The following is a 27,923-nucleotide window of genomic DNA, read 5'->3' as shown; positions in this document are numbered from 1 at the left end:
ACAGGTGTGTCTTGAAGAGGGAGAATTTGTCCTAAAAATCAGGCTGTGACAGAGATTTCTCTTTGGAAGAAAAAGTTGAAAAACTCAAAAGTAATGGTTGCATGGTTAGATGGATGCCTGTGAAAGCCTCATCACCAGGTGGAGGCTGCAGTTAATTTGGGTTTGAAAGTGCAACTAGGATGTTTGGCACCTTACCCCCAGCTGCTAATTCGGTTGGGGCTGCACTGTCAATAGGTTAGGAAATCCAGCGACTGGGGTATGGTCTCAGGCCCTTGCTGGGCCAAGCTCTCCTGGTGATGACACAGGTGAGGGGTACCCCAAAGCCCTGCCCTCAACAAGGCAGCAAGACCTGAATCTGCTGTTGTTCCCTCCCTGAGCGTGTTGCATTGTACCAGGGAAATGACTCCGCTTGGGATTGCTTCCAAAATATTGGTGCTAGCCCGGGCCAAAGTGGAAACCCAAGATGGGGAGGGTCCTGTCAGGCCTCCTGTTTGGCTTGTTTTTATGAAGGGACCGAGCTGCAGCTGCTGGCAGTGGTTAGGTGTTTTGCGTGGAAGGGGCTGTCTCCCTAGTGCTTTGCTCTGTCCATTTGTCTGCTCTCCACAGCTCTCTTTCCAGTAGACTGGAAACTTGGAATTTATTTTTTAAATCATCTGGGCTGTGGTATATGTATTTCTTCTGTCTTTTAATGATGCTTCTAAGCCTGTGATTGCCAATTATCAGTTAATAAAGAAGCTTTCAGAATTAGGTCAGAATAGTGTTTCTTTTTTATTTCATTCTTTTCTTTTCACACACTGGCATGCACAGCAGGTATCTCTTCTGGCTGCGTTGTTTGTAGTGGAGGTGACAAACCCACACCTTTAAGAACAAGGAAGTGTTTGTCACGGAGAGCAAATCTGTATCAAGGGACAAAGCCTGATTTCAAATAACTTACTCTGGAATGAATTCAGAATTCTCATCAGTGACACCAGAAAGACGAAAAATAAATAAAAATCTTTCCCTGCTAAACTAAATCTTGTTTCTAGACTTGATAATTTTGAAAGGAGTTACATTTGTATTCTACCTGGAAGCCAAAGGAGAAGTTAGTGTGTGTGGATCATCAAACCCAAACCTGCAGAAAAAGGAATTGCTGAGATCAGTAAAAATGAATATCAAAGAAACATAAAGGTTGTGTCCAGGGGTCCTGTTCTAGGTCAGAGCATTTGTGTTCTTCGGGTGCAGGGCACGGTTTCTCTTCTCCCATCTGCCTACACTTCCCAATTGCATATTCTGCACTCAGTCCCCATGCAGAGCTCCTCCTGCTCCTGCTTGAGCAACAAGGGCAGAACATTGGACAGAGATCTTCAGCACAGACAGGAGAGGAACATTTTGCCCTAAGTATGAAAGAACATAGGCAGGACTTAGAAAAAAACAACAACTTTGCATCGACGAGTTCCAGGATGCGAAAGGGTTATGGAGAACAGGAAAACTTGGATATTTGCAGTGGGTGAACTTTTCTGGAGGACAGAATTTCTTTTCCATAACACTGTCTCCCGTGGCTGGGACTTTCAAAGGGGCCATAATGGTGCTACGTTATCCAGCTCTCCTTGTGTGAAAGGAAAGACTTCTGTCCCTGGACTGGTGGAAGCTCATTTACTGTACCAATCAAGCAACTAGCAGTCCTGAGCTGACCTGGCCACTCCAGATGAAGAACATCTAATCAGGATGGTTATTATGTTCTCCCAAGAGCTTGTCAACCAGAGTTTTGATGATTACTCACAGACAGGGCTAGAGCAACACAGAGCTCACCCAACAATCCTGTCCTACAGTGGGCTCCAGAGCAGAAGAATGCAATCTGACACATCTTCACTTCTTTTTTTAACCTGTGATCTGGAAGAGGCTGAGCTTTGCAGGAGATGCTCAGACTGCAGGGTCATTGCTATGAGGAATTTCTCCCAACCCCAGCAAGAAGCCTCCATTCTCACCGGAGAGAGAACCTCCATTCTCCCCTGTTCTGTCCCCAGCATGGTGAAGAGCAAGAGATCTTGGTGGGTCACTTGGAATTACTTGCAAGGAGAAATCTTTGAAACTTTATTCTGGACAGCACATTCTCTGTCTCCTCTCTCTAGCAGATCTGAATGTGTCTTGCAGGGATCAAGAGAGGGAGCATCAAAGGGTCTTGAATCTATTTTTGCATCTATATGCTACAGCAGAAGCTGTGTTATGTCACAGGGATGACCAACACATCTTAACCTGCCAAAGAGTTGGCCATCTAGTTTGCTGTCTCAGTTTGGAAGGAGCTCTCCACGGAATCATGAGGGACAAACGTCCCTCTGTTCTCACAGGAAAGCTGTTAGGCAGCTTTGTTCCATCTACCAAACTATTTTCTTTTTGAAGAGAGGAGCTGTGGAGTGGAAGAAGCAGCAAGACATCAAGGCCATGGAGAACAGAATGGAAATTACACTGCCCCTGAGCAGGTGGTGTAAGATGTATGTGTAGGGGCCAGGCTCAGGGCTGAGGACTGGTGCTCTCCAGTGGAAGGCAGATAACACCAGACCTGGTCATTTGCCCATCACTTGCAGGAGTCAGGAGAACTCTGTGGATATAATACCTCCTCCAAATTTCTTTACACCTTGGCCAAGGCAGCCTGGGGTCTGATCCTCCCTTCATTGGATATTTATGAGATGCTTCCTGCTCTCCCAGGTAGTCTGGCTGAGTTCAAAGGAATGCTGCAGTTGCCTGCATAAGGATTATTCTCAGGAGCAAATCTCCACAGGATCAGGCCCTAGGTGTGTATAATAATATATTTACACTTTGATTTATTCCTTTTCCAAATGCCTGCAGTTTAAGCCTGTAGGTGCATTTACACAACAAATCCTGCTTGCCAATATTTTCTTGACAAAAGCTACCATGAGAAGAAAAAAAATTGCACTTATTAAATGTACAGTTGGCACAATAAAAATGATCACCTGGAAGGCAACATCTTCAACTAGAGCTGTCCTTAGAGCTCTGCCTCTGTCCTAGCATGAGACAAAAACCCCAGTGGACAGACGGGCTCTAGCTGTGCCTGTGAAAGGGAAAAAAGCCTGGTTCTGCTGGATCAAAAGGGACTTGAATCTCTGAGCAGCAGACAGCCTCTGAAACCAGCCTCACTAGTCCTCAGTACTGGCACTGCATTTCATATCGCTCTGCGCAACTTATTCCACCCCCTCCCCTTGCCATCCAGCCGGAGACAAAGCTCCTTGCAGCAGGGCTGCCGACAGCTTGGCTGTCACTTTGCAGAGGGACGTGCTTTGCTCCTGCACCTTGAGGACCTGCTGCACCAGCTGCCCACCACTCGACTCCAGTACCGGCTGTTAATCCTGTAACCTGGTTTGGGGAGGCTGCTTTTGCCTGCTTTCAGTGCAAGGCTCAAGGATTTTGTAGGGGTTGGCCTGGGCCTTGGGCAAGGTGCAAGAGGGAGCACGTGTGGGCAGATGTGAATCTGCCTCCCCCTCCTGCCCTGGCAGCCTCTGCTCTACAAGAGCCATGCTCTGCTGCAAAGAGGTGGGGCAGCAGGAAGGGTCTGTGAAGCACCTCTGCAAGAGAGGATGGGGTCTGGCAGGGTGCCCAGGACTCCAGGGCCCTGTGGGTCACCCTCCTGACGGTCTCCTGCCACACCATGAACCTCAACCCTGATAGCCAGTGGGGCAAAACCTAGGGGCCCTGCAGGGTCCAGCATCCTCCCGTTAGGGTCCTGCCTGGGGGGATGGGGTGCAGCAGGCTGGATGAGATCCAGCTCCGCCTGCATCCACTCATGGCTGACTGCAGATTTCCTGGCACCACGCGCAGCTCTGCCAGGAGCCCCAGCACTGGTGCTCTCCTGCTGGTATTTCCCTGTCTCCTGGAAAGCTGTGGAGGAAGAAGCTGCGTTTTCCTAGCAGGATCTGCAGCAGCCTGGGCCAGAGGAATCACCTCCAGCACAGGCTGGGCATCCCCCCTCCTGCAAACACTAGCCCTGGCAGTGCCTGCAGGGACCGGCCACAGATCCCTCTTCCCAGGTACCAGCCCCACTTAGATGTCGTGTCCCCCGTGGGTTGCTGTCACGGTGGCCTGGCTGCGGTGCTGCGCAGGGTCCCGGGTGGCCGGGCCAAGCTGGGCCCGGAGAGCGGGGCCACCGCTGCCCCGGCTCTGCCCGGGGGCACCGTGCTGCCGCGCCCCGAGGGGCGGGCGGACGGGACGGGCACGACACGGCATTGCATGGCACAGCAGGGCCCGGCCCGGCCCGGCTCGGCTCGGCCTGGCTCGGCCCGACTCGGCCCGGCCCGGCCCGGCGCCCCGGGGCGGGCAGCCGGGGTGATGGCCGTCGCGGCGCGGCCAGCAGCGCCGGAGACGGCGCCTAACGCGCTGCTCGTGTGAACACGCGCGTCGTTAACGTAATTAAGCGAACTCCCCGAGGGCCGCTAATGGGGCCTAATGACGGCTGTCGGGAGCGCGCCCAGCCCCAGCCGGGGGCGGGCATGTGCCCGGCGCTGTCAGCGGGCTGCGGGCCGCTCCGTCGGGGCCCGCCGCGCTCGGGTCGCCCTCCCCGTCGCCGCCGGCGGCCCTGGGAGGGCAGCTGTGGAAACAGCCTCCCGAGGAGTGTGCACGCGTGGGGGTTAGTGCAGGCCGCCTCCTCCTCGGGGTGTGCTCGCAGGGTCCTGCCGGGGCTGGGGGTGCCAGTGTCGGGGTGCCCAGGGTGCAGGGGGGGGGTGGTGAGGGTGGCAATGTCCCGGGTGCTCTCAGGTCCATGCGGATGCCCCAGACTTGCTGGAGATGCACCTCCCAGTTTTCCCGGGTACCAAGTTATTTCTGGTCAAAGGAGAGAGAAGGAGAGAGGTGTGGGAGGTGCTTTCAAAGGGCCATTGGGATCTAATCCAGGAATGTAACTACTGCCCGTATGAATCGGTGAAGCACTGCCCTTTTGGCCGTACAGGGAGCCTAGCACCCAAATCCAGCGCCTACAGCATAGCCGAGGTGATGTATCAATTTGTCCACAGATGTGGACACATCTGGGCCCACATACAAAGTGCCTTTCCTGATCATCTTTCAAAATGTACTTGAAATGAAGCTGGAACTGGACAGCTGTCTCCACAGTTCTTGGGACCTGGGGGGTGAGTCTCAGGACAGTTCAGGTTTCAGCACGGTTGGTGTTGTGCGTCCTCCTGTTGATTGCTGTAACATCCTGAGGCCAGTGCCTGGGGTTTTGCAAAGAACCAAGGTGACAGTGGTAAGCAAAGATGTTTTAAGTTCTTTGGGAGTTTTTTTTACTTCAAAGGGACATTTCAGAAATAATACAAAGCAGATCGCAAGTCAGCTTCCAGAAATGCCTGATTGCACTGACACCCCAGCAGCACCCCCGGGCAGGGGAGCAGTGCCGGGCCGGGGAGCGTTCATTGGGATAGCAAACTGCACCCGTTGTGCTGTGGCAGTCGCAGGCTTGGGCGCAGGAGAGGAGGCAAAGCACGCGCACCGTTTACATTTCTGAATACTTCCTTTCTGATGATCCAGTAAAATGCAGCACATTTCTAATTTTTAAAGTTGCATCACATTCAATGAGAAAAGAACATTTTTTTAAAAGGGAACAACTGTGTTGTCTGCAGCCATTTGTTTGTTGGGTTGTGTCATGTCAGCTGCGATCAAATACACTGGATTAGGGGGTGTGATGTGACTGGTGTGACCGATGCAACCGCATGCATTAGCTGGGAGCTAGAAGGGGGGGGGAAAGCATTTTCAAACCTTAAGGAAGTAAAAAATCATTTCTGAAAGGACACAAAAATAAACCTGGCATGTATTTATCTGTCTGTTTTTAATATACTTCCCAATATGAGATTCTGGTTTTCAATTTTAGCTTGCTTTTCTTCTGCTCAGCACATTTTATGGAGTATTAGAAAAGCAGTCAGAAAACTATCTGTTTCATCAGTAGTTATCCTTTTATTCTGTGAATTTGTTTGATGAGAATTTATTCTCTGCTTTTCATTTTCCAAAATCAAACGTTTTTGGTTATTTTGGCTACGGATTATTTTCCAGACAATTTATCTGCAGATTATGTGGAATACTTAAACGAAACTAGATGTTTTTTGGGTTAAGAAATGATATGTGAAATTTCCTAAATACTTTTCTAATGGGAACATATTTTCTACCAAAAAAAATTTTCAAAAAAGCCTAATTTCTACCAGTTTATTTTTTTAATGATTCGAATATACATGCAGCTGTCTCCTAGCGTGTCAAGTATGTGCGAACTGTTTTAGATGTAGCTGGTTTATTTAATGTACGCGACAAAAAGGTTAAGCATTTTTCAGAGTTGATACCTACGTCAGCATGTTGGCATCTAACCAAGCAGCCTTGCCGTTTGGACGCGTGCATATTTTCTCGTCCTGTTTTGTCTTCTGTTGCTAGTCAGCTCCCATCGCTGATGGGAGGCGGCATGGCAGTGCCTCGACAATCAGGTTCTTTATTTGGATGTGTAACTCCAGGCGCCAAAAGTTCGGCCACGAACGCTTGGCTGCGAGCCGCGTTATGCGGTCAGCAGGAATTTTAAATTGTTAGGATGAGTATTTATTATTTGTGTTATGACATTTCCTAGAAATCCAGCTGAGTGCTGAGCCTGCTTGTTCCAGGCATGGCTTGTACCCGGGGGAGACACGGGCTTTGCCCTGCTGGGCTTGCCGTGCCGTTTGGCCAGGCGAGGAGCAGGAGAGGACAGGAGTCACCGCGCAGAGAGGGCTGGAGGCTGTGGTCAGTGTGGTGGCTGGTTCCCCTTCCCCACCAGCATCTTCCGTCTTGCCTGGCTGCTGATTTCCATCGAAGAGCAGATGGTGATGCATTATCCCGATGGGTGGGAGCAGTTTAAGAGGTCAGCAGGGGTTAGCCACAGCTTCTGCCTCCTGGGCAGAGATCCTGCAGCGTCCCTGCAGGTTTGGGCTGTGGGGAGAGAGCAGTCCCGCTCTGTCCTCCTGTGTGATAAGCTCCGTCCCAACTAGTTGCTTCCACAGGAGTTATTTCCAACCAAGCAGGAGAAATATGAGGCAGTCAGATTAAGGACTAAGGTTTAGCTGTTGTGTTTAGAGCAGCTACAGCAATTTAGTTTTGCATATGTTATAGGAGAAGAGCCTATTGGCTTCATTTGGAGCTATGTTTGTGTAAGAAATCCTGCACTTTTTGTTGGTAAGATTCTGCTTATCACTTCTCTACCCCCTACTTAGACATCACCCTCAATCCTGTATCTGCAGCGCTATGAAAGCTGGGGCTGTCTGCAGTTTCAGAGCTTTGAGAGCGTAAGAGCCTTGAGTCACGTTTACACCCTTCTGCCAGTCTCCGGAGAAAAAGTGTTGTCTACCAGCCGCTTGCACATTAATGCTAACTAATACAAACTCTCAAAGAGCAACTCCTAATATTTCTTCTTCTGACTTCCCTTCCAATTGCAAGTTTTGCTTCGGAGGTGCTGATGGCCCTAAGTCCTAGTAGAAACAGCAGCATTTCTGTTGGACTGGGGCCCTCCTGAGAGCTGCCTTGGCCTGAATTCAAGGTGTGACCCCTAGTTTTGGTAGAATTGCCCTAAAACTCTAGGTTATTTCTAATAGCCAGGTAGCTGTGGACCAGCTAGGATGAAAGTCCCCTTCTGGAAGTATCGCACAGTGGTGCCCTGAGGTGCAGCACTGTGGTAGGAATGCTTGTGGCTATCATGAGCGGGAAGAGTGGCGCGGCACAGAGGTGATCTCACGCAGAGTCACTAAGAGTCTTAAGCAGCAGGAGTGTGGGGCAGGGCACAGCCCCAAAGTGGTCCTGTATGCTGTCACCCCCTCTGCCTGCTGCACTGCTGCACCGCTGCACCAGCACTTGTGGTAGTGAACCGGAAGCCTTGAAAAATATCTCCCCTTAAAATGAAACTCAGCTTAGAGGTGGTCTCCCTGAACATACCTATAAAGTTGGCTTATGTTTTCTGGGATGATTAAGGCTGATTTACCCCCTGTTCCCAGGGTCTTCGTGTCTTTCAAAGGGATGCTCTTTCAGCCGCCTCCCGAAATACAGCTTTGGTTTTTAAAAGCAAAGTTCTCAGGAGGTTATTCTGGTTTCCCAAACACGCTGGGCTTTCTCTCTGCCTCCGCTTTGTCTCCGCAGTTCTCCCCGAAGCCCAGCTCAGCCATGTGGCCATGGATTCATGCCTTGGTTGGAGTTCTCTCATTTAATTTTCATGCATCATTTATAGCTTGCTGTGGTGATTTCATAAAGTGAATGTATGTAGTTAACACAGGAGGCTGTCTGGGAACCGGTAATGCAGCTGCGGCAGAATGGTTGCTCCCTGCCTTTGTCATTATTTTCTGTACTTTGAGAGCGTTTGTGAGAAACTGCTGCTGGAGCAAACGTTCAGACTTATTTTTCCCCTTGAAACTTATCTTGATTGCTTTCCGTAAACCAAAAATGGATTGTTACCTTCCTTCCCCTGGAAATCTGGAAATTTTCCCACACATGACATCTGCCCTTCAAACTGACATCTGAACGGTGATGAAACCAAGCAGGGAGACACGGAGGTGACTAATTTAAGAGGAGCGCTGGGCTCTACTCCTGTGAAACAATGGCAGCTCGTGAAGCCAAACTGAGAAAAGGCATCCAACTGCCAGCAGGTGTTTACGCAGGAAATCTGCCTTCTGGGCCCGGGCAGCTGGGCACGCGGCTGTTCTGCTGTCCTCTTCTTGGGACACACTGTGTAGCTGTTGGTGGGCAAAAGCAGGATTGAGGGGGAGCTGGAAGAGAGATTTGGAGGCATAGTTGAGAGCAGGCATCCTCCCTTCCCTGCCCTTTCCCTTTTCTTGTGTCAGCCTATTCGTTTTATTGATTTTTAAATTCATTTAAGTTATTAATTTAGGCAGAGTGAGAGTGCAGTGTTTGCACTTCTGCTTTGGGTGCTTGCATTAAGTTGTTTGTTGGGCTGCTCTGTATTGTGTTAGAGTAGAAGTGGCTAATGAGGAAGGGGAGAGAGCCTGTCTGTATTGATTTCCATCTGGTTTGATAGGCAGCAGTTGGAAATGGCAGTGGAGCCACGGCCGGTTTGAAATGCTGCATGTTCACACCTTTGTGCTGCCTCTGCGGAGGCGATGGAGCAGCTGATGGTCTCCGTGCAGACCCACTGACTGTGCGTGCACAGATGGCCTCAAGCAGGGGCAGCCAATGGACCACCACGGACCTGAAACCTGGGGCCAGAGCTTTAGTATATAAGCAGCCAGGTGTGATCTGCTTTTTCTACTGGGTCAAATCTGTGCATCTATCCCCCATCCTGGAGTCCGTGAACGTTGCTCCTCTTTTGAGGAGGATCTCTCCTTGCTGAGCACAGAGCTGCAGTGGACAGATGTGCAAGGGGTACTGTAGAGGAGGATGGAGAAGGAGGACTGCGGTCTGCTGCGTGGCAGCTTGCTGTCTGTCTGAGGCACAGGTGTCAGTAACCAATAGTCTGAAATTCCTCCTCCTCCTCCTCCTCCTCCTCCTCCTCCTCCTCCTCCCCACCACACACTTCCCTGACTGCTGAACAGTAGTTTGCTGCACAAAGAGCAAAACCTGGAGTCTGCTCTCTCAGAGTATTTTATTGGGTGGACTGAGCCTAGAGAAGTGAAGGTTTTCCTGGAATTTGGTAAACTGGGGGAGGCAAAAAAAAGGAGGGAGATGTTTCTGGTTGCTAGTTGAGACACCCATGGTGCCTCTGGGCTTGAGGAGGACAGGCTCTGTTCCTGCGAGTGGGGACAGAAGCTGGAAGTGATTTTTAGATTATCGTTTACGTGCAGGACACGCTGTTTAAGTGGAAGGTGTAAATCCAGGCACGCAGTAATCATTTTAAGGCGATGCAGAGACCTTGCTTCTGGAATGAAGCTTGGGACTGGGAATCTTTTGAGAAGGCAAGAGGTTAGCAAATATATCCAATCTCTCGGTTGGATGACATGCAATAAAGCAGGGTACAGAATATAAAGCAGTGATAAGAAGACGTGTTATGACCTTGTCTGCTGTTAGCAGCTTACATAGCCTGCCAAGGAAAAACTAGCCTGTATTACGGGGACCATATGGTATTTTACTAACTCTGTGTATAAATCCCTAATACAATTAGAAGATCCAACGTCCATGGTGAATTAGAGCCTCTGTGCTGCTTTATCTAGAGGAATTTCTGGGTTGGTCAAGACTGCAGATATCAGAAAGGAGAAAACCTTCTGCAGAAGGAGAAGGGAAGGCTCCTTCAGCCTCTCAGGTGCAGCAGCCTCTTTGCTAGGCCCTGCTAGGAGAAACGGTCTTTCTGACTCGCGCAGTCCTCTGGGGACTCCCCGCAGCTAACCTTTGGAGTCCTGCAGAAACCATCCTGCAGCCTATTGCTCGGGCGAGCCGTAGGGAGACGCTGGTGGGTGCTGTAAGGGGGACCTTTGCCGCAGGAAGCTCGAACTGCAAACCTGGATGGGTTGTTTGAGAGGCAAGGCAAAGCTAGACCTGGTTCACAGCAACTGATTTGCTTCAAAGTTTTCCTCTTTAAGAGACTAAGAAAGAATGAAAAATTGCCAGTTTGGACCCTAAATTCCATTTTTTGGAATGGCTTGTACCACTACTAACTCTCCAAAACACCAGAACCCTGCTGCTTTGTAAACTCCAAAGGACTTCAGCAAAAAAATAACTGTGAAAATGTGGGTGTTAGCAATTCGGTTGTGTGGGAAACTCATGAAGCCACAATGCTTTCTCCTATATTGAGCACCACAGCTGAGTTAGGGGGTTCTGGGCTCTGGGGCCTGTGCTCAGTTCCCTGGGGTCCTCGGTGGGACATCTTTTCTGGACCTTAGCAGTCTCCATACGTTAGGATCAGCTCCCTGAATGTAGGCCCTCACTTAGCCTTACATATCTTTTTTATTATCTGCCTTGGCCTGACCAGGTTTAGCCATGGTATTATCCTTCCTGGTGGTATGAGGGGAAATGTATTTGTTCCTCTTCCAGTAACTCCACAAAATGGCTGGAAGGATTTTGTTCAGGCTTACAGACAACTCCCCCTCCCAACAACCTAAAGTAATTGTAGCAGTCCTCCTATTAATGCGTAGTCTTTATTTCCCTAATTTCTCAGCTGCTTACGCACAATGTGCTTCCGCATCCCAGGGGAATTTCTTGGAGTTTTGGAAGCTTTCAAGAACAATTTCTAATCTTGTCTGCATAATTTTTCAGGCTGTTTGCGTGCAGCCATGTAGACCCACATGGGTGGCTGCAGGAAGGAGGGTGGTAACGCAGGGTGGATGGGAAGTGTCTGCCGAAACGCTCCTGCGAGCAGCGCGGCTCGACGGGAACCGCTGGTGCTTCTGCATCCCCCCCGCCGGAGCAGCAGGTCGTTGGCTGGCGTGTGCCGCCCACGGCCCCGCGTCGGGAAATGCCGCTGCTGCCGGATGCTCTGCTCCAGAGCGGCCGGGCAAAGGGGTACACTTGCATTTCAGGATTTGCTATCTGGCTTTAGAAATGACTCCAGTCCTGCAGCCACCTTATTATGGGGCTGACTGAACCTCAGCCTGCTCTTACTGATGGCAAAACTTCATGTATACTCCAGTGGCTGCTGGAAAAGCCTCCAGGAATATAGAAAGTTCCGTTTTTATTCTAGTGTACAAACCTCCCCAAGAGATATCATTTCCTTTGCAGATGAGAAAGGGGATGTCCACCTTTTATTAATAAACCCTGTTAAGTACTACGGCAGGATATGGTTGTGCTTAATGACATCAGTGTTGAGAGACAGCCTTGAAAAGGGCTGGGACATGCTCTAATTTTCCATAGAGCTATTGCATGTCAGTTCTCCCTGCCTCGGTTTCTTCCTTTCGTAAAGCTGGCTGGAGAGTGTGTCCTACTGTGCTTTGTGCTCCTTGTGGAAGAATATCATTGCTCTTATTTTCCTTGCCGTAAAGCACCAGCAAGGCATGCAGTGTAACTGCCTGCCCTTTTATCTGGGTTGGGGGGGACATAGCTTTTGTTTGAATGATTATGACTGTTTAATCTAATCAGATGTTTCGTATGACTACACAAAGCCCAGTTTTTGGCCACTCTGTCTCTCGTTCTCATGCATACCTATTTCCAAGTGAATCACTGTGCTGGAGCATGTAGTTGCAAAGTGTGACCCTGGCTCTGCCCACCTGCTGGAGGAGACCAGGAGATAGGAGCTATTTCCCAGGGGGCTTGTCAGGTGGTGGTTACCATCAATTTAGAGCCTGAAGAAGGAAAATGCTGTGGGGTGATGTGTGTGAATAAGAAACACGCTTTTAGCAACAGTCAGATCCTGCGGACTGTTGGAGCACAGGGACCGCAGGGCTGGATCAGAGACCTCCGCCCAAAGTCCCTGCTGGCAGGAACAGTCACCCTGCTGGCAGTGCGGGACTCGTCTCACCAGGATGTCTCACCCTGCAGCAGCCCCGTGTCGGGATGGGGAGGGCCAATGCGAAACCACTTTCCCCCTCTGCTCTGGCCCAGCGCGTGGGCGATCCCTGGGTGCAGGTGCCCTGGATTAGCAGCAGTGAATTCTCTCTTGCAGCGACCATCTGGCAGCGGGTTTCTGTGCACAACTTGCAGTTGTTTTGACGGCTGAGACTGCAGTAGTGTGTTGGTTAGCTGAAATTTTCATCCAGATGAGATGTTCAGAAGCCTTATTTGTTGGTCCCTCCCATAGTAATTACCAGTTGCTCAGATCTTGGCTTATTCTCCAAGCCTGTTAGGTGGTCTGGCTGTCTCTCCTTTTTATTTTTAAAAATTGGAGGTGTTCTTAGGTGCTGTTAAAAGCCCAGAGTATTTTTAGCATGAGAATCCAGGGTACAGGGGGAATGGCCTTCAAAGTCTTTTATTCCTTCCGAAAATGAACACTGGGTTTGCTCTCAAGGTCCTATTTTAGAGGAAAGCTGGGTGCTGGTGGATGTGGCACGGTGCAGTATGGTATCTTAGGGCACGTCACAGCCCCTCTGCAGGGATCGTCATGCCACTTGGAGAAACTGAGGCAGGGCTTTCTATTGCAGAGGAAATTAGGGTGTGCTGCATGCTGGTCTTAGCTGGAGACCACGCTTCTTTGCATGAAGGAAGGGAAGCAGATTCACATGTCAGGCTGGCTCGAGGAGCTGATGTGCCCCCCACGTCAGTGACACTCGGCACGGCACTGCGGGGTGCTGAGCACCCACTCGCTGGGTCTCCAGCAGTTTCCTGGGGTCGGAGAGTGCAGGAATCCCCTGAGTGCTGCGCATGTGAGCCGAGGTTTGTCCTTGCCAGGTTTGCCTGGGTATTTTCCTGCACTCAGGTATGTTTTCTGCTGTCTGAAAATTATTACAGAAAGGCAGTTTTTTGCTTTAAAAGTTCAATAAAAAAAGCAAACCTTTACTAAGAGACGGGGCTCTCTCTCCAAGTACATATAGATATACATATAACCCTAGTGGCTGAATGCTCCTTCAATGAAATGGCTAATACTGTGGCAATAAATTCAGAGGAAATGGACATTATCTGCTGATTGACCTTCTTGCTACGTTAAACAGCTTTTGCTTTTGCCTTGAGGCATCTGGCTGCCTGACATGGCCAATTATCCTATGATAACATCAACTTCATTGGGTCTTATTGCTTCATTATGAAACTGCTTTAGCTGATAATGCATTGCGATTAGCCGGCAAACATTCTTGGGAAGGGAGATTACCCCTTGCCAAGCGTCGAGTTTGCTGAGCGGTGCACTTCATCCAGCGCCGGCACAAAAGGCAGCGAGGTGGGGAAGGTCCTCACCACGCAGCAGCTCCCGGGAACGGATCGTGGGACCCCGGCGTTGTGTATTTGTAGCGTGTGCAGGAAGGAAGCAGGGAGGAACAAAAATGCTGGTGCTTTGCCCTTGCTTGTTTTGAGCCCTGAACCCTTTTCTCTCATGATCAGAGCTGCCCATACCACTCTGTGCCACAGTCCGACCTGGCAATTTCCTTCCTTTCTGTCCATTTAAAAGGAAAGAGCCTCTCCCACAAAAGCTTTATCCTTTCTCTCATCTTCTGCTTTTGGCCTATGGTAGAGACTAGTTTAGATCAGTGACAGTGATTCATGCCAGTACAGAAAGAAACGCCACACACCAAATGCCTGTCTCTTTTGAAGTTTTCCTGCGAGCCTCGTGTGGTTTTGCTTCATGCCCCAGCTCCTGGAGTCCTGTGGACACAAGAGAATCTCTGCTTTCACTGAAAAAGGGACAGGCAGGATGGTAACCCTTGGAAGAACGTGCAAAAGCTTGAAAATACTAATTAACTTCTGCAAATCACGTCCGTTTTCTTCCCGTAGCGGCCAGCACAGTGGAGGGCCGTGGTGGAGGTTCACCTTCTCTAGTGAAGGGGTGGACATCCCATTCTTCCTCTGCCACCCGCTGCAAGCACGCTGGCCCCACTAATACACTATGTGGTCTTATGGCCATGTCAGTAGGTTACAGGGTCCAAAGTGTGCATGCAGTCTTTCTGTGCATGGGAGGATCAGCAGATCTAAGGGGCAGGTGGAGACTGAGATGGCATCGTGTGATCCACAGAGGAGACCAATCTGCCATGAGGGTGAACTCTGTACCTGGGCAGAGATGAGCAGATCCGTTGGAGGACAACAGGCTTACTGGAAGCAGCTCAGCACAAAGGAAGTGGGGAGCCGTTGTCCAGCGTGAGCCTTGAGCTATTCAGAGAGAGGATTGCTCTGCCCGCTCCCTGCCCTGGGATGGCGTTCCTGCATCTCCCCGTGCTCACCCCTGTTGGAAGCGGGTGGATTTGGTTTTGCAGTGGTGCAAGGGTCGGGGGGAATTTGGGAGGGCATGGTGCGCATGGCAGTCAACAGGGAAATTTGGGGGAGCAGGTAGCTTTACGTGAAGTGGCCCCATGGTGATTGGGGCATGCTGCCTGTGAGCAAAACCGCCTGGGATCTGCCTGCACATGGAGCCATGGGAGATCGCGCTCCTGTTGGAGAGCCTGGCGTGTCCTGCAGACCTGTGGGCTGACTTCTCCAAGCCACGTGCAAGCCATCTCAGCAGCTTGCACCCGCTGCATGGGCAGGCGAGCGGGTGAAAGAAGCCATGTTGCAGCCGGGGCTTTGTCGGTGGTTATAGGGTAGCTGCGGTTCAGACGGGGCTCAAGCAGCTGAAGGGGGGAGGAGATCAGAGGCTTAACGAAGCCAGGGGAAATCAGACAGGCCTGGCGCAGCTGAAGAGGGAAGATCAGAGTCCCAGAGCAGCTGGGGGTGAGATTGGATTAGTAGTTGGGAGATCAGAAGCCCAGGCTGGTCGGGGAGGGAGGATCAGACAGGCGAGGAGCAAGGAGATCAGAAACCCCGAGGAGCCTGGGAACGGGAGAGTTCAGGTGGGTCGGGACAGCTGATGGAGGCGAGCCCGGAAGCGGCCGGGATGAGCCCTGCCTGCGTCCGCTGAGCATTAGCATGCGGCGTCGTGCCTACCCTGTTGTGTCGGTGTTACGCCGCCTGCAATTGCATTGTGTCACCAGCACAATGGCAGGAGCTCTTCCGCCTTGTTGGAGAAACGCTTGACGCAAAACGCAGTGCAGGCAATAACGGAGCGGCTCTTCCCGGAGACACCATCTGGGTTAGTGCTTGTTTGCAGCAGGGAGGCACCATGACAATTATACTGTATTTCAGTAGTCAGTTCCCAATAACTATTAAAATGCCTCAATCCCTGCCGAGATCTTGACTGCAGCACTGCAAAACGTTCCCTTCCACCTACAGGCACCTTCCTCCCAAGGCTATACAGAGCCTTGAAATCCCGCTCCTGGTCATCCCAGCAAGGAAATGCAGCAGAACCACAACGGAGAAGGAATTGTTTAAAACAGATAACTGATCAAATAGTGGCTGTGCCATTTCGGCTAACACCTCCCGGCCGCAGAGCTGGCACACCAGAGCTGTTACACAGCCTCCTTGGCCCCGCACCTGCAACGAGCTCTTCCCCGCTCTGATCTCTGCACCCGGTCTGTGAGCACTGGCTCCAAATGCACACGGCCGTTACGTGTGCTGGCAGCTGGCCTCCTCCTGAGTGTGGCGCTGAGGAAACCCAGCCGGCGCAGAACAGTGGTTTGGGACAGCGGCTTGGGGTGCAGGGAGGTGAGGACGTGGCTGGTGGAGGAGACAAGCAGTGGGGAAGGTGGTCTTGTGCTTCTGCTGTCAGCGACTGTGCAGCACTTAGGTGTGTACTTTGGTGCCTGGTTTTCTCAAAGGAGAAACAACTGGAGATGGACGGGAAAGCTTTCTTAGAGAAGAGAGTACTGATCACTTCTCTGCTGGGTGATATCCTGACAGTAACTGCCTATTAATATTCCCTTTTTTGCACCTCTTTCCATCCTTCCCTTAAGCAATGTGGTTACCCTGTGCTGCTTCCTGTGGCACTGACTCCTGAGCAAGAGGCGAAGGTGTTGGGTGACCTTCCAGAGCGGGAGGGATATCGGAGCCCTGCTTCTGCCTGTGCGTGAGCCTGGTACTTCCCTGTGGCTGTCCTGTGCTCCCAGCACCCAGCAGAGGCCTGGGGCACGAGGGAGGCTGGGGATTGGCCAGTGGTGCCCCCGAACCTGCAGACCCCAGTTTAGTGGTTGGTTGCTGGTGCCTTGATTGAAGGTGTGGAGACCTGCATACCTGGACCTCCCACCTTCAGAGGTATCATCTCCTTTTCCTCCAGGGTAAGCACAGAGGCCTTTGCCGTCGCACCTGGAGGGCACAGTTTCAGGGTGCTGGGCTCCTGCTGGATGTGGTTGCTAGAGAGGAATGTCCTCCAACCTCCGTACCCCTCTGGGGCCAACACAGCATTTGATGTCCTCCAGGTGCTTGGAAGACACATGGGTGGCCGGATGGAAGCAGTTTCATGGATAATTGTTTTGTTGTGCCTGTCAGGCCCCCAAAGGTGGGCTATGACTTTGAAGATGCAGGGTCTGGAGGGACAGGAGCAGAGCAGGGCCCATCAGACCAGTCTTGAGTTTAGCTTCACAGTCACAGGAAAGATGTAGATGAACCTAGTATGACATTTCCCGATGTTTTCCTCTCTTCTCTCCTGCTTTCTTCTGTTTCCAGCCTAAGGTTGTTATTTTCTGGTGTCTGGGCACGACTCAGGTATCAAAGCACGAGCAGAGCAGGCCATGAAGGGCAGTCAGCCTCTGCTGCGCCCCGAGCCGGTGCGGATGTGCCAACACGCAACTGGCCCGCGCCAGCACCACTCTGCCGCATGATGCGTCGGCAGCAGGGCGCTTCGTCCCTCCCGGCCCGCTCCATCCCCAACTTGGCCTGCTCAGTGTGACCTCCTCCACAACCCTGATTAAAATATCTGTACCCTGTGGGAGATATAAAAAGGAACATGTTGGCACGTGCCAGAATAGGTAGGTGGTGGAAGTCGCCGTTCTGATGATGTTTTTGTTGTTCAGTTAAAACGGTTTGAGAGCAGAGATGGGAGAATTATGCACAGCTGATTTCTGAGGCACGTGAAAAGGCATTTGACCTGGCAGAACTTGATGGCAGATTTTTGGCCCTATCAGGTCCAGCATCTAAAAAGCTAAACTTAAAAAGGCCTGTGGGGAAGAGGTCAGAAGGGCCATGGTGAACATCATCTCAAATATCCTCCATCCTGGCATTCAGAAAGTTGAACAATTCTCTACTGTGGTGGCACTGAGAGAGTTTTAGTCCACACAGAAGAAGTTCTTAAAACCTCAGCAGATCCTACCCTCCGAAAGCTGCAAGTGCAAACTGCTGCTGCTTTGGATGTGTAAGGTTAAATGGAAAGCTAAGACAACCTAATGCAAAAAGGTAACAGCTGAAAAAGTGGAAACCTGTAAAACCTTTGAGCTGTGTTATTTGCTAAGCTGATAAAGGTAGCTTGCATAAACGTATGAACGGGGAAATCCCTGCTGTATTCACGTGGGCTGCTCACAGTTTTTTAGTTAAGTAAATATAGTTACACATAAGAACAGTTTAAAGGGAATCTGAGAAAATAATGAAGCTCAGAGAATTAGTTGAATAGCTTTCATTTGAGATTACAAAAACACACTGTAATACAATGTTTAACTATCAGTGTGGCTTCAGCATTACACAAAATAACCGAACAGAGATAAGGCTACTGCTCTGTCCCAGCATCGGCTGGTAATCTTATTACTGAATTAATATAACCGCATACCTTGCGATCGCTGGTTTTCCCCCAACTTGGCAGACTAGGTGAGTGAATAAAAGAGGACAGAAAAGGAAGGCATGTTGATTTTGAAGCTCACCAAACTGCAAAGCATTTCTCCCTATAAAATGACCGGCGGGGGAACGACACGCAGACACGCAGCCTTGTGCCGTCGAGGGGCAGCCGCGGGAGCGCGCGTGCAGGGCTGCGGCGGGATGCTGGAGCCCTGGGGCAGGCTGTGATGGCTCGGCAGTCCTTCGCTCAGGCCCTCCTCCCGCGAGCCAGGTGCGAGCTCGCAGCTTTGTTTTTTTGCGTTAGGCTGTTTGGCAGATCAGGAGAGAAGCTCCAATTTTGAGGCAGCTGGGAGGATGTTTAAGGCTGCTGGGGTGAGCGTTTGCGTAACATAGGGAAGAGTTTGTGTTGCTGGGTCAGGAGTGCGAAGTAAAATTGAGGAATTCGTTGTAGGAGGGAAGTGGGGTGAGAGGGGCGAAGGTGTGCTCGAGGCTGCTGTTTTCCAGAGGGAAACCTCAGTTATCCCAGGCTCCGGTTGTGCTCCTTAGGGCTGAGGCAGGAGCGCGTGCTGCTCTCGTGGGGTGGTGGGTGGCACAGACTCAGAGGACACTCCATTGCATCCTTTCGTGTTTCAAGCCTGCTTTGTCTGGAAAGGAAAAAAAGTAAAGGATTTACTGGCTGGCAGATAGACGTTTTTGTTGTTTTGCTCTATCTGTGTTACTGAACTGTGCTCTATCTGTGAGACTGAAAAATCCCCTTTGCTGGCTAGCTTTCCATAAATGATGGACTGCTGCTAACACAGCCATTCTTGCTGCAGCATCGCGGTGTGCTCCCAGGCCCTGGCCACGTCCACCCGTGGTCCCATGGTTTGGAGTAGGCTCCATGACTTGCAGGCAAACCAAGGGCTGCTGGGGTTGCAGGTATCAACCGTGCCCGGCACCGAGGACGTTCACTTGTTCGTGGCATCCACAGACGAGGTGTCACCATGATATTGGGATGGCTCCTTTTGGACCATTTTTCTATGTTGTGCAAGAACAGCAGCCAGTATTTTCAACACTTTGGCTCTGTGTCTCACGCTTGTGGGCACGTTTGTGGCTGTTGTGTTGGGATCACAGCTGCAAAGGATGGTAGAGCCCATTTCCAGTTTGGAGCCTCTGTCCCTTTGCCCATATTTGTTGGAGACCTCCAAGCGGTATTTGCAAAAGATGCCTGGGTCTGGCTGGGGCAGGAAAAAACAGATACCTTCACATCCATGTTCCTAGCCAATAAGATTTGCTCAGCTTTGAATTACGGAGATGTTTCTCCAAATGTTTTAAATTCCAGCATAATGCTGCTCCCCAAACCTAATTCCTAAAAGGTCTCTTTTATGTGACTAGTACTTTGGTTACCAAAGTATGAGGGTTTTACAAGCGCTGCTTATCCTTTGATAAAACAAAATCAGTGAATTTATGCTGACAGCTTCAGATGCCGTGGAAACTTGAGCAACCTTTCACCAGCATATGCTGCTTGCTGGATCATTCCTTAACAGCAAACTGCAGCAGCATCTTTAGTAATTTAATGAGCAATAAAGAAGACCATAAAAAACCAAGGATAATTAAATGCAATGATATTTTAGCACCCTAAATGGTTACCAGAAGTGCTTAATCAAAACTAAGGTTTGTTCTAGGCAGAAGGAGTAGCTCTTTGTTGCCCCATAATCGAAAACATTTAAAAATGAAATGCGAAGAAAGATCTGGGATAGAGTTGGAATGACAGAATCATTAGAAATCAATCACAGCCTGCCTCCCGATGCCCCTCTGATACTTCAGTGAAGCAAATAAGCAAAATTAGGGAGCTGTTTTGTACATCGCTTTGATCTTTGTGTCTCCTTTTGGAAATATTTAGGAAGGGTGTTTTAATACAATTTGGCTTGTAGTTTTTCTATTTGGAAGAGGAACAAAGAGATGAACGCTGTTAAAGGTTAGTCAGCGATGTGATTTTTCTTTTTTTCCCCCAGCCTACTGTTCTGGGAGGTAAATCCTGGAGCATGAAACATAAGCTACCTAGCCAGAACGGATGGTGGTGGGTGCGGGGAGTGTTGTCGGCGTGGGATATACGTGTCCTGCCGCCACACTGCCGCTCTTATTTTAACAACGCAAATGGGAAACTAATGAAGGTACTAGCATTGCCACAAACTCTTAGCACAATAGTCTTTAGGAAGATCTGTGGAATAATTACACATTTTCATGCAATGACATGATGCTAATTGTTTACACTAAGCCACATTTGCTTATGTAAATTATCCTAATTGGAAAATTCTTTAGTGTATAATTGTAATAGCGAATTAAAGAAACGAGGAAATATGGAGGGTGTCAAGACAATCCTTTGCAAACGATACTCTGCTGTGATCCAGAACGACCTAATCTGTTAACTCAGGCACTGGTTACTAATCGAGCAGATAGGGACAAAAGCGCTTGAAACACATGGGTTGTAATGTTACCAGTTAGGGGCCTGATCCGGCCTGCTTTCGCTCACGAGACACCGCCGTGCCCCACGGCGGAGAGGCGGCGGGAGCGGGTGCGTGACCCCGCGCCTCTGCCTGCCCCGGCCCGGCAGCCTCACCGCTGGCAGCTACGCGAGCTCAGCCTTTTTCAGGCCAACACCTTGTTTGCAAAGAAATCGAGCGGGACCTGTGCGCCGGCCCGGGGTGTCCGTGGGCCGCAGGCGGCTGGCCGAGCCCCCTCGCCGGCCGTGGGCTGCAGGAGCTTGTCGCGCTCGGTGAGGTGCTGGGGTCCTGGAGAAGTCTTTGAGCAAAGAGCCAGGGCAGAGCGCGCCTGCGGAGACGCGGAAGGTGAACGCTCCGCCGCGGCGGCGGGAGGTGCGGAGGGGCCGGGAGCGCTGTGGCGCCGGCAGGGCTCTGCTGCGAGAGCCGCCGCTGGCGGGGGCCGCGCGGTGCAGCCGCCTGGGTGCCTGCGGGCCGCGGCAGGCGCTGGTGCGCGCCTGCTGGCGCAGGGGTGTGCGTGCTGGCGCGGGCGCAGCGCGGTGCCAGCGTGGGGACGCGTGTGCACGGGTGTGGGTGCAGCGCGGTGCCAGCGTGGGGATGTGTGTGCCCTGGGGCAGGTGCAGCGCGGTGCCAGCATGGGGACGCGTGTGCATGGGTGCAGCGCGGTGCTAGCGTGGGGACACGTGTGCACTGGCGCAGGTGCAGCGCGGCACTAGCATGGGGACGCGTGTGCACTTGTGCAGCGTGGTGCTAGCGTGGGGACGCGTGTGCACTTGTGCAGGTGCAGCGCGGTGCTAGCGTGGGGACGCGTGTGCACTGGCGCGGGTGTAGCGCGGCACTAGCATGGGGACGTGTGTGCACTGGTGCAGGTGCAGCACGGTGCTAGTGTGGGGATGCGTGTGCACTGGTGCAGCATGGTGCTAGTGTGGGGACGCGTGTGCACTGGCACGGATGTAGCGCGGCACTAGCATGGGGACACATGTGCACTGGCACAGGTGCAGCGTGGCACTAGCATGGGGACGTGTGTGCACTGGTGCAGGTGCAGCACGGTGCTAGTGTGGGGATGCGTGTGCACTGGCACGGATGTAGCGCGGCACTAGCATGGGGACACGTGCACTGGCACAGGTGCAGCGTGGCACTAGCATGGGGACGCGTGTGCACTGGCATGCAGCATGGTGCTAGTGTGGGGACGTGTGTGCACTGGCACAGATGTACTACGGCACTAGCGTGGGGACACGTGCACTGGCACAGGTGCAGCACGGCACTAGCGTGGGGACACGTGTGCACTGGCCCGGATGCAGCGTGGTGCTAGCGTGGGGACGTGTGTGCACTGGCGCAGGTGCAGCGAAGTGCTAGCGTGGGGTTGCATGTGCACTGGCACGGATGCAGCACGGCGCTAGCGTGGGGACACGTGTGCACTGGCGCGGGTGCCCGCATTGGGAGTCGTGCAGGGTGGAACCAGTGCAGCCGACTTCAAAGCGGTGCCCCGTGTCGGGTAGCCTGGAGCTGTGTCGCCGCGGCCTTTTTCCCGAGCGATTCGCTACGTGGCTTCGTGGAGGAGCGGAAGCGCTGCGAGCGCCGAGGACGTGCCGCTCTCCCGGCCGAGCCCCCCGCCAACCCCTTTGTGCTCGCCGCCGCCAACCCGGCCGGGAGCAGCCCGGCCTTTTTGCCCACATTATTCTCCCCGTCTCCCTGACAGGCGTAATAATATCCAGAGCTATCTCAAGCTGGGACTGTTTGAATGGAGGAGATTTTAATTTTTTTTTTTTTTTTTTTTTAAAGACTGCGACTGCAAACGTCGCACCCGCGCGCGAGGCCAGCCCTGGCTCGGCGGGGAGGGCGCCCGGCCGGGCAGCGGGACGCCCGCAGGCACCGCTCGTGGGCGCCGCTGGCTGCTCCTCTGCTGCCGCTGATTTGGGTTTTTTTGGGGTTTTTGGTTTTTTTTTCAGCAGTCTCCTAATGGGAGGATAATCAGCACCCTTTAGAGGCTGAGATCCAGTTCAGTCCTTTGCAGCACAGAAAAACCCAAATACTGGCTAGGTAATCCACTGCTGTGATATTTCCCCGTATGCTATAGCCGGGAAAGCCGTGTCAGCTGCTGAATCGATACCACTGATTGCAATCTAGCCCTATTTTGAAACAAAGCAAAACAAAACTTACTTTTTTTTTTTAATAGACTTTCTAAAAAATTTTGCTCATTCACATTGCGTTTTCTTGAGCGTGTCTACTCTTGATGCTGTGTAACGGCTGACAGTCGGGAGCATCATAAAGAAAATATATCTGAAAATATTGTTCCGTCAAGTCTCAGGGAAGAAACTCGGAGGCCTTGCCCGACGCTTTAGGCTGTCCGAAAGTGTTAGCGCAAGCGGGCTGCAACTGAAGGAGCTTTTGCAGATCAAACAGACGTATTATTTTTGAAGGGTGTTTCTTTGAGTATTAAGCCTTTCTCATGCTACATGCTGTTTGCAGTCTTTTGTCTTACAAGCTTTTAAAATTTATCCCAGGATGTTTCAAGTTGGGTTCTTTTTTTTTTTTTCTTTCCCCCCCCTTTTTTTTTTTGGTTGCAGTTTCTCCCCTTTTTGTAGCTCAGGAACAGTGAACTAAGAGCTGATGAAGGACTGGATGATAATTTTAAACTTTCTGCAAGGGAGTTGCAGAAAAGATGGTATGGCAAGAGGGGAAAAAGCCAAAGCACGTGTTGCCAAGAGTATGCATTTTCTGCATAGTCATTTCATAACGTAGAAGCGGCTGCTCTGTGTGTATTTTCAGGATGTAGAGGGAATACATTAAATGAGACAGTTCAGCTCTTGGGCTGCTCGTAGGCACGCTTTCTTTTTGTTATCATACAGCGCTTGTTCTGTAACTGGGTATGACATTTAATAAAGTTGTGGTTTTACCATATCTCATAAATGATGTCCATGGTTACCGAGGTTGCGTGCCGACTGAAATCAAAGTACTTAGGAAAATCTTAAAAGGTAGGTTTCTTATAAATGAAGGCGGGGGGGTCCTGGGCAATTTCTACTCTAGCATTTCATTTTCGGAAGCCTGGGCCCGCAGCCGGTGGCAGCGCAAGCGGGCACGCCGGCTGGGCCGCGGGGACGTCGGCGGGATCGCACCCGCTGACGCCGGTGCGAACCCGTCTCCCGCCGCAAGTTCTGTGTTCCCTCACAACATGCCTTCTCAAGCACGTCGATTGAAGTATTTTAACGTTGATAAGAACACAACCAGGCTACTGCCCGTTTTGAATGGTTGTCAGCGCTTGGCAGGGGCCAGCTGGAGTCAGCTGAAGCTGCTGCTTTTGTGGAGCTTTGGGTCTCATCCCTAGACCAATACAAAGATTTTTTTTTCTTTTTTCTTTTTTTTTTTTTTTACACCTTCACAAGTCTTTAGTGTATTTTCGCTGCACCAGCTGTGACAAATGTGGTGAATATATTCAACCAAAGGAAGAAACCTGATTTCTTTAAATGGTACTTGAGAAGTCTGTTATCTTTGAGACTCTCGGGGGCTCTCCGTAAAGTTCTGGGATTCTCTGTATGAGAATCTCAACCTTTCGGATCGAAAATGGGATGCAGAGACTCAGAAAGCCAGAAACATTTAAAAGGACTAAACCACACGTTCTTCAGAAAGAGCCGTGTGATCTCTAAGCTTAGCTTACGATGCAGGAGTGCGGTTCCTGAGACGCGAGCCCCTCTCAAGCAGGCATCGGACAGCGTCGGCCCGGCCGCGAGCGGGCAGAGGCGGGCGCTGCTTTTACGGGCTGTCCTTCTACAGGGAAAATCTCAGCGTCGAGTATGGCAGCTCGTGTCTGAGAAGGCGCTGATACGGAAAGACTGCGTGCTCAGGGTCTGCTCTGTAAACAGTGCTATTAAATCTGACTTTTAAAAGCACTGAAAAGTCCTGCGAGACAAGGCGCTTGCAGTGAGGGTGCAGGTATAGTCTGGGGTGTATCTGTCCGCCGAGGTGAAATGCTGAAGTGGCCTCTACACAGCTGCTCTGGGGTTGAAATCACAAGCCCAGTTTCTTTCAAGGGACTTTTCTCTGCCTTTTTGCCCCCGGGGGCAGTGGGGCAGTCTGGGGAGGGCTGGCCGTCGCCGCTCTGTGTCTGGGCTGTGTCTTCTCCATTCTGGCCTCCCAGAAGTTGGTGTATCCACTGTAATCAGCAACACCTTGGCTTAATATACTGAAACAAACTTTTCATGCTTTACATATAAAATGTTATGTCAAGAACACATTATGGTTCTCGAGCCAAGAGTTTTTGGGCAGAAAGGTGCCAATGAAGTGTGGCTGCATCCATGTGAAAACGAAGAGTTTGCTTGAAGGAATTAAAGCAAACTTAAAATATTCAAGTTTGTTCATTAGGAACATGATGACATTTCACTGGTGGTGAAACGGCAAGCTGCAATTTCTACCCCTTGTATTCCTTTCTTCACAGGCCCTGTTTTGCCTGGGGGGATTCAGAGCGTTCCTGGACTAGAAAGCAACAGATGGGGAACGCCGAGAACTTCAGCTGCAATAAAGCTACCTGTGTATGATTGAGTGAGTTATTAGTTTAAATAAATATAAACAGCAGTAGCGCATATACTTCACATCCCAACCAGAGGCAGCATTGCCTGTTTCTAGTTGGCAGTTTGTTTTCCAACTACTTTACACCCTGCTTTTCTCAGGCTTATGTTTTGAATATTAAGAACTGAAAGACCAAGTCCCCTCCTACTTTTCTAGCCAAAACACCCCTGTATGGGGTGAGAAAAAAGGCATTAGAAAGAGAGATGGCCTTTAATTGCCATACCTTCTCCTTGCAAACTATAGGAGTTTCTTGTAGGTCCCCTGGGAATGACGGCTATAGACCACTTTCTGAGGATAAACTGTTACCTGATATTGACATAGAGTTTTCCTTGGTCTCATGCATTTGCGTGGCTTTCCTTCCTGCTGAGGAAGGCCACCTGCATCTTGCCTATTTACGTCCCCTGAGCTGAACTTGTGCGCTGTTGTTGCCACTTGCTCTGTTGCAAAGGGCCCAAGGGAAGCTGGGTACAGCAGTCCTGGGTGCTAAAGCAATCTTGTCCCCAGATAGCTGAGCTTTGCAAGAGCACCAGCAAGGAGAGCTGAGCACCAGGGAGAAACTAGGTGGTCCTGAGCTGGCAGACGGGCAAACCTTGCCCTATCTCCACGCCACAGGTGTGGAGCGCTGGCCTGGGACTTCTCAAGGCAGCTCCTGCCCGGCAGAGATGAGGGAGTACCCTCAGCTAGAGACTGATTTATGCTTGTCAGAATGGCAGCTCCTGCTGCTATATGGCTATTTTATGTCAGGGAGAGCCACCACCTGGGAAAATGCTTGGTTTGAATGCATTCAGGTCTTATCAGAAAGTGCTTTGTGCCAGAGGGTTGTGTTGGGCAAAATGCAGCCACATGAACTCCCCAAAACCCACACGGGAGCCCCTGTACACTCCACGGCTTTCAGCCTCTAACGAGCACTTGGTAACATGACCTGCCACCCACCATGCTCAGCATACCCTCCTTAGGAGCTGAGGGTTTGAGTCCAGCTGAGTCCTCCTTCAGAAATGATTCCTGTTGAGGACGATGATCATGGTCTTCTGCTACCTTTCTGCTAAGGAAAGGACCTGGTTTTAGTTCCCCTTCCTCATACAAGACAAGTGGGGAGGAGGTTAGCTGAGAGACCCGTGAGCATCCAGGGAAAGCAAGCCTGGTTGCATGGAGGCCTTTTGCAGGACTAGAGAAGCAGAGGTTGCTCAAGGTTGTTGGCTACTGACAGAAAGATCTTGGACCTTATGGAGAAAGGAGGAGACGTGGGGCTCATGGTGGTGTTGGGACCTGTCTTGGGGCAGGGGAGAGGTGCTGGAGAGGAGGAGTTTGTTACTCAGCTCCTATGGGGCCTGTGGTTTTGGGTGTCCACGTGGATGGATGGGGTCGGAGCAGGAAGAGCTGCAGTGAGCTGTGCTCTCATGTCCCTTGGAGCACACCGAGGCAATGGGAGAGCCTCACTCCGTCGCTCCACTGCCGTGTGGAGGGACACCCGCAGGGCCGAGGCCTGGGGCAGTGCCGATGCTTCCTGGGATGGCTTTGGCTGGCACTATGCAGCTTTGTCACCCCTACCCTGGTGCTGCACGGCTTCGTCACCCCCTGCCCCAGATTTGTGTCCGACTTGGTGGCAAGGAGGGATGAGCCCAGGTGGTCCTGGCACCGCTGCCTGCTCCTGCCTGGTTGTTCCTGCGGCTGCAGGGCCTCATAACCAGGGAGGGCAAACTGGTCTCTTGTCTTTTCTGTTCCCATGCCGGTTCCTGAGGCACAGTACTCTGTCAGTCAGTTCTTCCTGACCCCCTTTCCCTGCTCTCTGGCAACTGCGTAGCTTTATGATGGCCAAGAAAAAAAAAAAAAAAGCGATCCCCAGATAACTATTTGGTATAAGCAAACCATGCAGCTTTAATGGAACTACCTCAGCCCAGCTAGGAAATAATTTATAGGAGGCAGTAAATAAAATATGTTTCTGCGTTCTGAGAAAGAGTTGTCAGCCGGCAAACACCCACTGGGGGGAAGTTAACCCAGAAAGTGCCCCACTACTACAGAGGTGCTAGGTGGGAACGGGAGCTGGCGGGACGGCGTCCGGAGGCGGCGGAGCGGTTTTCCCTGCTCCGGAGGGGAGCGCAGCGCTGGGGTCGGGCATCCCGGCGGAGCAGCGCTCGGCTCCGCTCGGCTCCCGGGGCATTCCCAAGGTTGCCTGCCGGTAGCCTTGGCCGTGAAACCCGAGCGCTCGCCACTTGACCTGCATTTCCGAGGCACCCGCTGCAGCCTGCGACTGTCACCGAGCCCCGATTGAAACCCGAGCCCTGTCACTAATGGCATTAACGGGAGCTGCGGGGCCAGCGGCCGCGGGGGGCCGAGGGGGACCCGCAGGGGTGGATGGCTGCGGGGGGTGCGCAGAGGGGGCGGCGGAGCGGGGCGGCTCCGGGCCGGGCAGGGCCGTCGGGGCGGCCCCGGCGGTGCGGAGCGCGGCGCGGCGCGGTGCTGCGCGGCGCGGCTCCGCAGGGGCGGCCCCGCTCCCCCGCTGGCGCGGGGGGCTGCGGGCCGGGGAGCCGGCAGCGGAGATTTACGATGCGGGAGGACAGAGCGTGAAAGCAGTATATCATCATCAGGTTGGGCTGAAAGAAAGAAAACATATCTCCAACAAAAAGCGGGGCTTCGCAATTCAGCTGCGTTGTTAGGACAACGCAAACTATCCTTGAAATGATTAGTTCCACTTCAAAGGCATTTACATTCAACAGGGGCAGGCGCAGCCGCTTTTTATGTCGCCAGAGGAGG

At 51.6% G+C, this 27,923-nt stretch overlaps 1 long non-coding RNA gene across 1 annotated transcript in view; it reads left to right on the top strand.

Annotated features, from left to right (window-relative positions):
• LOC138068783 (uncharacterized) overlaps positions 1 to 27,923 on the top strand; it is a 68,136-nt gene that overhangs the window by 20,586 nt on the left and 19,627 nt on the right. The window contains exon 2 of the long non-coding RNA XR_011143551.1: positions 25,042 to 25,145. This is a non-coding gene — a long non-coding RNA (uncharacterized lncRNA). The remainder of the gene's footprint in view (positions 1 to 25,041; positions 25,146 to 27,923) is intronic.

Source organism: Struthio camelus, chromosome 11 (genome assembly GCF_040807025.1).
Source record: "Struthio camelus isolate bStrCam1 chromosome 11, bStrCam1.hap1, whole genome shotgun sequence".
NCBI classification, from domain to species: Eukaryota; Metazoa; Chordata; class Aves; order Struthioniformes; family Struthionidae; genus Struthio; species Struthio camelus.
Note: the sequence above shows the minus strand (reverse complement) of the source record. Positions and strands in the feature narration are given on the sequence as shown.